Below are 12,500 nucleotides of genomic sequence, written 5' to 3'. Positions count from 1 at the left end.
ACACACACACACACACACACACACACATACACGCGCAATCACACACATCCTTATCAGGAAATTATGTCTAACATAAATTTTGCAAATAAACGCGTTTTCGTGTTGGTAACAGTCGCTGCACAAACCAAGCATTTGACATTTTGATTGTTGATGTCTTCTGATGTTCGATGCCTGTCAGCATTTTTTGTTTGTTTGTTTGCTTAACGCCCAGCCGACCACGAAGGGCCATATCAGGGCGGTGCTGCTTTGACATATAACGTGCGCCACACACAAGACAGAAGTCGCAGCACAGGCTTCATGTCTCACCCAGTCACATTATTCTGACACCGGACCAACCAGTCCTAGCACTAACCCCATAATGCCAGACGCCAGGCGGAGCAGCCACTAGATTGCCAATTTTAAAGTCTTAGGTATGACCCGGCCGGGGTTCGAACCCACGACCTCCCGATCACGGGGAGGACGCCTTACCACTAGGCCAACCGTGCCGGTCCTGTCAGCATAATATTATTAGAAGTATGCATACTCAAAAGCAAACGTGTCGCGTGATTACCAGGTGAGACAGGTCAGGTGAGACAGGTCAGGTGAGACAGGTCAGGTGAGACAGGTGAGACAGGTCAGGCGCTACAAACCTAGACTGTTGACTTGCTTTTCGGATTTTCTTGAGAGAGAGAGAGAGAGAGAGAGAGAGAGAGAGAGAGAGAGAGAGAGAGAGAGAGAGAGAGAGAGAGAGCGAGAGAGAGAGAGAGTGTGTGTGTGTGTGTGTGTGTGTGTGTGTGTGTGTGTGTGTGTGTGTGTGTGTGTGTGTGTGCGTGCGTGCGTGTGTGTGGTTGTGGTGTGTGTGCGTACGTGCGTGCGTGCGTGCGTGCGTGTGTGTGTGTGTTTGTGAGTGGGTTTGTGTGTTGTGTGTGCGTGCGTGTGTGCGTGCGTGTGTGTGTGGTGTGTGGTGTGTGTGTGTGTCATCATCATCATCATCATCATCATCATCATCATCATCATCATCATCATCATCATCATCATCATCATCATCATCATCATCATCATCAGTCTCACTTACTGGTGGTACATGGTGCAGAAAGTACACGACCTCTGTCGCATTTCGAATATAACGTCAGAGGAATTTGACCTCCGAATGAGTCCCCCCACTTTATCCATTGTGATAATGCTGCACAAGTGCTCCCCGTCGTCCTTCACCTTACATCACTCACTTCTTACATTCTGACACCAACCAGTGTTCATCGTTCTTGCAGTTACCAGTGTCCACCAACCACAACACATTATACACGTTTCCTTTAAGTATTTTCACAAGGTTCAATATTCGTGCAGCGACCACTCTCCGTCAAAGCCACAGCATCCATGTTTGGCTGTACAGTCGTCGTTCTTTCAGCGAGAGGTAGACATTATTTCAGGTTCTGGCTCTTTCCACTGATGAGATCAAGACCAGATAGTAAAGAAACAGAAGGCTGAGATTTCTACGAAGTTCAGAAAACATCCCCCACGACCCTCCACTGTCCGCTGTAGTTTGGAGTCACTGAAGCATTAACACAGATGTTGGTTAGTTGGTTGGCTGATTGGTTGGCTGGTTGGTTGGCTTTGGGGTTTCAATGTCCATGCAACCTATTGGGCCTGGTGGTGTCTGTGTTTGAATAGAAACTATTTACATGGGGGTATTTTACAGCTAAATCTTTCTTTCTTTATTTGGTGTTTAACGTCGTTTTCAACCGTTCAAGGTTATTACAGCGAAATGAAGAAGTTTCTATAAAGATTATGTCTTTTACACGTGTTACTTCAAATATTGTCAACATAATCTTGATATCCTTCAGAACAAATGTCTTTTTACGCGTGTTGCTTCAAATCTTGTTAAACAAAAAGGTTAAACATCTTGTCCAGGGGAACGTAAAGGACAACGTGGTCAGAAGAATGGCTGACAACGTGGTCAGAAGAATGGCTGACAACGTGGTCAGAAGAATGACTGACAACGTGGTCAGAAGAATGGCTGACAACGTGGTCAGAAGAATGACTGACAACGTGGTCAGAAGAATGGCTGACAACGTGGTCAGAAGAATGGCTGACAACGTGGTCAGAAGAATGACTGACAACGTGGTCAGAATGGCTGACAACGTGGTCAGAAGAATGGCTGACAACGTGGTCAGAAGAATGGCTGACAACGTGGTCAGAATGACTGACAACGTGGTCAGAAGAATGGCTGACAACGTGGTCAGAAGAATGGCTGACAACGTGGTCAGAATGGCTGACAACGTGGTCAGAAGAATGGCTGACAACGTGGTCAGAATGGCTGACAACGTGGTCAGAAGAATGGCTGACAACGTGGTCAGAAGAATTGCTGACAACGTGGTCAGAAGAATGACTGACAACGTGGTCAGAAGAATTGCTGACAACGTGGTCAGAAGAATGGCTGACAACGTGGTCAGAATGACTGACAACGTGGTCAGAAGAATTGCTGACAACGTGGTCAGAAGAATGGCTGACAACGTGGTCAGAAGAATGGCTGACAACGTGGTCAGAAGAATGGCTGACAACGTGGTCAGAAGAATGACTGACAACGTGGTCAGAAGAATGGCTGACAACGTGGTCAGAAGAATGACTGACAACGTGGTCAGAAGAATTGCTGACAACGTGGTCAGAAGAATGACTGACAACGTGGTCAGAAGAATGACTGACAGCGTGGTCAGAAGAATGGCTGACAACGTGGTCAGAAGAATTGCTGACAACGTGGTCAGAAGAATGACTGACAACGTGGTCAGAATGACCGACAACGTGGTCAGAAGAATGACTGACAACGTGGTCAGAAGAATGACTGACAGCGTGGTCAGAAGAATGGCTGACAACGTGGTCAGAAGAATTGCTGACAACGTGGTCAGAAGAATGACTGACAACGTGGTCAGAAGAATGACTGACAGCGTGGTCAGAAGAATGACTGACAACGTGGTCAGAATGACTGACAACGTGGTCAGAAGAATGACTGACAACGTGGTCAGAAGAATGGCTGACAACGTGGTCAGAAGAATGGCTGACAACGTGGTCAGAATGGCTGACAACGTGGTCAGAAGAATGGCTGACAACGTGGTCAGAAGAATGACTGACAACGTGGTCAGAAGAATGGCTGACAACGTGGTCAGAAGAATGACTGACAACGTGGTCAGAATGGCTGACAACGTGGTCAGAAGAATGGCTGACAACGTGGTCAGAAGAATTGCTGACAACGTGGTCAGAAGAATGACTGACAACGTGGTCAGAAGAATGGCTGACAACGTGGTCAGAAGAATGGCTGACAACGTGGTCAGAAGAATGACTGACAACGTGGTCAGAAGAATTGCTGACAACGTGGTCAGAAGAATGACTGACAACGTGGTCAGAAGAATGACTGACAGCGTGGTCAGAAGAATGACTGGCAACTTGGTCAGAAGAATGACTGACAACGTGGTCAGAAGAATTGCTGACAGCGTGGTCAGAAGAATGACTGACAACGTGGTCAGAAGAATGACTGACAGCGTGGTCAGAAGAATTGCTGACAGCGTGGTCAGAAGAATGACTGACAACGTGGTCAGAAGAATGACTGACAGCGTGGTCAGAAGAATGACAGCATGCTATCATATACACCACAACAAGAAACACAGACAAAACTGAAGACAGTTGCTGGTAGTTCAGGGTTCCCTTATCTCAGACACAGCAAAGTCAGCTGAAAGTGTTCCCACTATCTCAGCTGATCTGCCCCTACACCTTGCGAGTAAGCAACTCGCGTATTGATCTCGCCGCTAAGCGCATTCCCTGGATGAATTCAAAGCTAGTGTCGATCCTGCTGTTGCACTTTTAGAATGATCATAGTGTGTCGACGTTTGGGAAAAGGCGGCATAAGTCGCACAATACACTTTCAAGTTACTGCACGTGCTCACGCTGTCGACAGGTGGCGATGTACTGATGATTACATTGTTATACCGTTTTTTTCTTTAAATTTTACATGGTTAAATTTATCCTGATGAAATAGTTATTGCGAAAATACAGAAAAAGAAAGGTTAGTTTGCTTGCAATTCTGCATCTATGTGCGCAGTTTCTCAAAATCCATTTACAGTGATAAGCCTAAATGTAAATAATGTCAAAATCCATTTACAGTGATAAGCCTAAAATGTAGATAATGTCAAAATCCATTTACAGTGATACGCCTAAATGTAGATAATGTCAAAATCCATTTACAGTGATAAGCCTAAATGTAAATAATCTCAAGCGTGTAACTCAGAAAGGAATCAAACTTGCATCGATCCCACACAACCAGATCGGTCGACAGGACGTTAACAAACACACAACCTTCTACAGCCAGATCAGTCGACAGGATGTTAACAAACACACAACCTTCTACAGCCAGATCAGTCGACAGGATGTTAACAAACACACAACCTTCTATAGCCAGATCAGTCGACAGGACGTTAACAAACACTCAACCTTCTATAGCCAGATCGATCGACAGGACGTTAACAAACACACAACCTTCTATAGCCAGATCGGTCGACAGGACGTTAACAAACACACAACCTTCTATAGCCAGATCAGTCGACAGGACGTTAACAAACACACAACCTTCTATAGCCAGATCGGTCGACAGGACGTTAACAAACACACAACCTTCTATAGCCAGATCGGTCGACAGGACGTTAACAAACACACAACCTTCTATAGCCAGATCAGTTGACAGGACGTTAACAAACACACAACCTTCTATAGCCAGATCAGTCGACAGGACGTTAACAAACACACAACCTTCTATAGCCAGATCGGTCGACAGGACGTTAACAAACACACAACCTTCTATAGCCAGATCAGTCGACAGGACGTTAACAAACACACAACCTTCTATAGCCAGATCGGTCGACAGGACGTTAACAAACACACAACCTTCTATAGCCAGATCAGTCGACAGGACGTTAACAAACACACAACCTTCTATAGCCAGATCGGTCGACAGGACGTTAACAAACACACAACCTTCTATAGCCAGATCAGTCGACAGGACGTTAACAACCATGCAACCTTCTATAAATCCCGTACACTCAGAGTCAACAAACGAACGTCCCTTTCAAAATCATTTCGGGCTTCTCTCTCTGCCACAAAAAGCTCATTTTGGAAATCTGCATATTCACGTTGGAATTCAATATGTATGACCTCCATTCGCTTTATGGGTAACAGTAATCCATGTCGACATTATTTCTCTTTTCGCCTCTTTCTATGTCGTGTACATTTCATGCACACATCTTTACACACTGCTCCAACCGTCGTTACATATCAATATGCACGTTGGAATTCAATCAATATGATCTCCATTCGCTGATTGGTGCACAGTCAGTCATTTCCAAAAGTTGCCTCTCTCCCTCTTTTTCTGCCGCGAAAATTCTATGATGAAACGTCGCCGCCACATACACTGCCTGAAACGTCGCCGCCACATACACTGCCTGAAACGTCGCCGCCACATACACTGCCTGAAACGTCGCCGCCACATACGCTGCCTGAAACGTCGCCGCCACATACACTGCCTGAAACGTCGCCGCCACATACACTGCCTGAAACGTCGCTGCCACATACGCTGCCTGAAACGTCGCCGCCACATACACTGCCTGAAACGTCGCTGCCACATACGCTGCCTGAAACGTCGCCGCCACATACACTGCCTGAAACGTCGCCGCCGAATCCATTAGCATCTTGGAATGAAGGAAGCACGACCTCCTTGTTGCTTGATTGACAAACGTCATTTCAACATACATGACGTGGAAGTGCTATGGTTCCTGTGGGAAGGCTGGTATCACACAGCCGAGTGTCATTCACTTAACGAATGCGACTTTGAGGGTGCTCAGGTTCTGTATACCTGACCAACACCGCAGGTGCGGCAGTTCTCGGGTCTGGTTGACGCCAGGATATATTATGACAGTAATCGTAGAGTGCTGCCCTGTCACGTAGTCTCAAACCAAAATTGGAAATCCAAAGCATCATCATTATAATCATCCTCATCTCATTAATCATTGCTCTTGTGGCCCTTCATGCCCGGAGCTCTCATGGTGACCTTGGTCTCAGTGTTCCTGTTCGATCCTTCCCTGAATAGTACTTCTGCTGTCAGTCTTCAACGTGTGACGTTCTGGGGGGTCGACGGAGGGACGTGGTGGCGGTCTGCTCTCTGGAGGGGACGCTCACTCAGTCTGGCTCCGCGACTTAAAAGTCAATGTCGTTTGTAGGGGGCATAGTAGGTAGTGGGCTGCGTCCGTTAGCTCGGGACAGACCCACTACTGAACACCGTCGAAGTGACTCAGCAGAAGTGCAGTGTCATCTTCCGAGGGTAGCCTACCGTAGCGACCCGACCCGACCCATGGAGCGTCTGTAAAATCGACAAGTCTGGCAGCGGAACGAAATTCAGAGGTGGTTGGAGCAGTGAGTGCAGGGACGGGGCGGTGTGAGAGCACAACGGGACAAAGGAACAGGTGTAAGGACGAAAAAAAAAAAAAATCTCTCCATCGCTGTAGAATCGATACTCACGTTGGAATTCAAGACACATGCCATTCGCTTTATTGGTCTATTCAACGAGCAAGAAAATGTTGAAGCTTGATGAAAGGTATCACACTTGAGTTTCTTGACAGCAGTTAGACACAACGGTTTTACTGGTCTATAATCACCCGGAAGGTCTATAAACCGAGCAAGAGAATGTTGAAGTGAAGCTTGATGAAAGGTATCACACTTGAGTTTCCTTACAGCGGTTAGACACAGCTTCTTGTTTCACTCTACTGCATCACACACAGCCAGAAAGCAGTGAGTGGCATGCTTGTGTAGAGGTTATAAACATGGCAGAGAAACGCAAAGGAAAAAACTGACAGCTTGCTTCGCACAACACAATAAAATCAAATCAGCATCAACAACAAAACATGTGATCAGTGATCGACTGGGTCGTGTGTGGTGTCAGTGTCCCGGAACGCACCCACCGCGCTCTGCAAGGGCCCGGATGTAGACGAGCCATCTGTCACCAAGTGTCGTCAACTTCCCTCCCTCTCTCTCTCTCTCTCTCTCTCTCTCTCTCTCTCTCCGTTTTTGTCAAAATCAAGAAATAGCCTTGTGTGAGGTTGGTCGTCACACTGAAAGAAGCCCGAAGTGTTGACTTGCACAGAGCTAATTCGGAAGACGGCCCCATTTCCCTTGGCCTTCCTCGTGCAATCTTCCATCTCAATTCACATCTCTCCACCTCCAAACATCTCCCTTCATCAGTCCCCTTTCCCCCCCCCCCCTCTCTCTCTCTCTCTCCTAATCTCTTTCAATCTTACACCACCACCCTCCATCTCTCTCTCTAACTTTCTCTCTCCCCATATCTTTCAATCTTACACTACCACCCTCTATCTCTCTCTTTCCCGCCCTACATCTCACGTCATATCTCTCCCGCTTTCTGAATCTCCCGTATTCACTTTTCATCTGTTTCAACCTCCTCTTGCCTCCCTTCTTCTCTCTTCGTCTCTGTCCATTTCCCATCATCTCCCTTCATCTCTCTTCGTCTCGTTCCATCATCTCTCTTCGTCTCTGTCCATCTCCCATTATCTCCCTTCATCTCTCTTCGTCTCTGTCAATCTCCCATTAACTCCCTTCATCTCTCTTCGTCTTTGTCCATCTCCCATTAACTCCCTTCATCTCTCTTCGTCTCTGTCCATTTCCCATTATCCGCCTTCATCTCTCTTCGTCTCGTTCCATCTCCCATTATCTCCCTTCATCTGTCTTCGTCTTTGTCCATCTCCCATTAACTCCCATTATCTGCCTTCATCTCTCTTCGTCTGGTTCCATCTCCCATTATCTCCCTTCATCTGTCTTCGTCCTTGTCCATCTCCCATTAACTCCCTCCATCTCTCTTCGTCTCTGTCCACCTCCCATTATCCGCCTTCATCTCTCTTCGTCTCTGTCCATCTCCCATTATCCCCATCCATCTCCCATTATCTCCCATAATCTCTTTTTGTCTCTTTCCATCTCCCATCATCTCTCTTCGTCTCTTTCCATCTCCCAACACCGCCATCCATCTCCCATCATCTTCCTCCTTCTCAATGGAATTCCCAAACAATGACAAATAGAACGCTTATGGGTTGTTTTGTTGTTGTTGAATGTTCACATGTTGTTCAGCATCTGGTGCCCTAGTAGAGCTGCAACATCTCATTGTGTAAGATAAATCTGAATACAGTATACCGGGTTTTCTCGTGCACGTCCCGTCACATGTGTTCTGTGTCCATAACTCGCAAGGTGAACTCTGCAGTGACTGTACGATGTTTAGTCTCCACAGCTGTTGGAGAAGCCTTCGACACGGAGTTGACAGATCTGTACTTATGTCACTAACATTGTCAGCAGCATTAGGAATACTTGAATTTGAAATGAATGCGTCATGTCTCATTGAGAACAGCCGACATTCAGTCAAAGTCACGAAAGTACGCTGGCCCGATTGATATAAGAAAAAAAAGAGAAATATAGTAAGCATATGCGTGACTTTTTTCCACATTAAACTATCTTTAGTGGATGCTCTCTCTCTCTCTCTCTCTCTCTCTCTCTCTCTCACTCTCTCTCTCTCTCTCTCTCTCTCTCTCTCTCTCTCTCTCTCACTCTCTCTCTCTCTCTCTCTCTCTCTCTCTCTCTCTCTCTCTCTCTCTCTCTCTCTCTCTCTCTCTCTCTCTGTAATGTTTTTCCAATAAAAGGCAAATTGAAGATAGTGGATACTTTCTGTCTCTCCATCTGTTTCTTTCTCTCTCTCCCCCCCCCCTCCCCTACTATGTAATTATTCAAATTGTGTGTGTCGTTTAATTGGTTTGAATATTATGAATTAAACAATATTGCCCGTTCACTTTAAAATGTTACCTCTAAGGCGAAATCATAAGTTCAATTTGTTGTGAACAAGATTCGACGGCTTTGTAAAAGAAATCAGTTTGAACCACCCGGTGTTTCCATTACACGGTTTACCTGGCAACAGATATACAGATACATGTCATCATTTCTGATCACTTCGCACGTCAACCAAGTCCACTGGAATTGGCTTGGAGTCAAGACAACTCTACACACACCTTGTAGAAAACAAACGGACTTGTCATTCAATCCACAGGCTTTCTCTGTACGTAGTTCTTGAATAGATATATGGGAAGAATCTTACATAATCTCTTACTGATGCAAGCACGTGATACATGTACCGTCCTTGTCGACTAAGATCGGTCCAGTCTTGTACACAATGACAGATCGTTCCAGACTTGTACACAATGACAGATCGGTCCAGACTTGTACACAATGACAGATCGGTCCAGACTTGTACACCATGACAGATGGTTCCAGACTTGTACACAATGACAGATCGGTCCAGACTTGTACACAATGACAGATCGGTCCAGACTTGTACACAATGACAGATGGGTCCAGACTTGTACACAATGACAGATCGGTCCAGACTTGTACACCATGACAGATGGTTCCATACGTGTACACAATGACAGATCGGTCCATACTTGTACACAATGACAGATCGTTCCAGACTTGTACACAATGACAGATCGGTCCAGACTTGTACACAATGACAGATCGGTCCAGACTTGTACACAATGACAGATGGGTCCAGACTTGTACACAATGACAGATCGGTCCAGACTTGTACACAATGACAGATCGGTCCAGACTTGTACACAATGACAGATCGGTCCAGACTTGTACACAATGACAGATCGGTCCAGACTTGTACACCATGACAGATCGGTCCAGACTTGTAAACAATGACAGATCGGTCCATACTTGTACACAATGACAGATCGGTCCAGACTTTTACACCATGACAGATCGGTCCAGACTTGTACATCATGACAGATCGGTCCAGACTTGTACACCATGACAGATCGGTCCATACTTGTACACAATGACAGATCGGCCCAGACTTGTACACAATGACAGATCGGTCCATACTTGTACACAATGACAGATCGGTCCAGACTTGTACATCATGACAGATCGGTCCAGACTTGTACACCATGACAGATCGGTCCATACTTGTACACAATGACAGATCGGTCCAGACTTGTACATCATGACAGATCGGTCCAGACTTGTACATCATGACAGATCGGTCCAGACTTGTACATCATGACAGATCGGTCCAGACTTGTACACCATGACAGATCGGTCCATACTTGTACACAATGACAGATCGGTCCAGACTTGTACATCATGACAGATCGGTCCAGACTTGTACACCATGACAGATCGGTCCAGACTTGTACACAATGACAGATCGGTCCAGACTTGTACACAATGACAGATCGGTCCAGACTTGTACACAATGACAGATGGGTCCAGACTTGTACACAATGACAGATCGGTCCAGACTTGTACACCATGACAGATGGTTCCAGACTTGTACACAATGACAGATCGGTCCAGACGTGTACACAATGACAGATCGGTCCAGACTTGTACACAATGACAGATCGGTCCAGACTTGTACACAATGACAGATCGGTCCATACTTGTACACAAATCACAATGACAGATCGGTCCAGACTTTTACACAATGACAGATCGGTCCATACTTGTACACAATGACAGATCGGTCCATATTTGTACACAAATCACAATGACAGATCGGTCCAGACTTGTACACAATGACAGATCGGTCCAGACTTGTACACAATGACAGATCGGTCCAGACTTGTACACCATGACAGATCGGTCCATACTTGTACACCATGACAGATCGGTCCATACTTGTACATCATGACAGATCGGTCCAGACTTGTACACCACGACAGGTACACAATGACAGATCGGTCCAGACATGTACACCATGACAGGTACACAATGACAGATCGGTCTAGACCTGTACACCCTGACAGGTACACAATGACAGATCGGTCCAGACTTGTACACAATGACAGATTGGTCCAGACTTGTACACCATGACAGGTACACAATGACAGATCGGTCCAGACTTGTACACCATGACAGGTACACAATGACAGATCGGTCTAGACCTGTACACCATGACAGGTACACAAAGACAGATCCGTCCAGACTTGTACACCATGACAGATGGGTCCAGACTTGTACACAATGACAGATCGGTCCAGACCTGTACACCATGACAGGTACACAAAGACAGATCGTTCCAGACTTGTACACCATGACAGATCGGTCCAGGCTTGTACACAATGACAGATCGGTCCAGACTTGTACACCATGACAGATCGGTCCAGACTTGTACACAATGACAGATCGGTCCAGACTTGTACACAATGACAGATCGGTCCATACTTGTACACAATGACAGATCGGTCCATACTTGTACACAATGACAGATCGGTCCATACTTGTACACAATAACAGATCGGTCCATACTTGTACACAATGACAGATCGGTCCATACTTGTACACAATGACAGATCGGTCCAGACTTGTACACAATGACAGATCGGTCCATACTTGTACACCATGACAGATCAGTCCATACTTGTACATCATGACAGATCAGTCCGGACTTGTACACCATGACAGGTACACAATGACAGATCGGTCCAGACCTGTACACCATGACAGGTACACAATGACAGATCGGTCCAGACCTGTACACCATGACAGGTACACAATGACAGATCAGTCCAGACCTGTACACCATGACAGGTACACAATGACAGATCGGTCCAGACTTGTACACAATGACAGATCGGTCCAGACCTGTACACCATGACAGGTACACAAAGACTGATCGGTCCAGACTTGTACACCATGACAGATAGGTCCAGACTTGTACACAATGACAGATTGGTCCATACTTGTACACAATGACAGATCGGTCCATACTTGTACACAATGACAGATCGGTCTAGACTTGTACACAATGACAGATCTGTCCATACTTGTACACAAATCACAATGACAGATCGGTCCAGACTTGTACACAATGACAGATCGGTCCACACTTGTACACAAATCACAATGACAGATCGGTCCACACTTGTACACAATGACAGATCGGTCCACACTTGTACACAAATCACAATGACAGATGGGTCCACACTTGTACACAAATCACAATGACAGATCGGTCCAGTCTTGTACACCATGACAGATCGTTCCAGACTTGTACACAATGACAGATCGGTCCAGACTTGTACACAATGACAGATCGGTCCAGACTTGTACACAATGACAGATCGGTGCAGTTACAGAGTTATTTATAGATTGTCACAACTGTCAGTTACAGTTATTTATAGATTGTCACAACTGTCAGCTACAGAGTTTTTTTAATAGATTGTCACAACTGTCAGTTACAGAGTTATTTATAGATTGTCACAACTGTCAGTTACAGAGTTATTTATAGATTGTCACAACTGTCAGTTACAGAGTTATTTATAGATTGTCATAACTGCATACAGAGTTATCTATAGATTGTCACAACTGTCAGTTACAGAGTTATTCATAGATTGTCTCAACTGTCAGTTACAGAGTTATTTATAGAT

General features: G+C 45.7%; 1 protein-coding gene across 1 annotated transcript in view; it reads right to left on the bottom strand.

Moving 5' to 3' along the window:
* Nucleotides 1-12,500, bottom strand: part of LOC138948212 (uncharacterized) — a gene marked incomplete in the record, with an annotated part of 107,218 nt that overhangs the window by 49,827 nt on the left and 44,891 nt on the right.

This window comes from Littorina saxatilis, linkage group LG15, assembly GCF_037325665.1.
Source record: "Littorina saxatilis isolate snail1 linkage group LG15, US_GU_Lsax_2.0, whole genome shotgun sequence".
Lineage (NCBI taxonomy): Eukaryota > Metazoa > Mollusca > Gastropoda > Littorinimorpha > Littorinidae > Littorina > Littorina saxatilis.
This window is presented reverse-complemented; position numbering and strand designations above follow the sequence as displayed.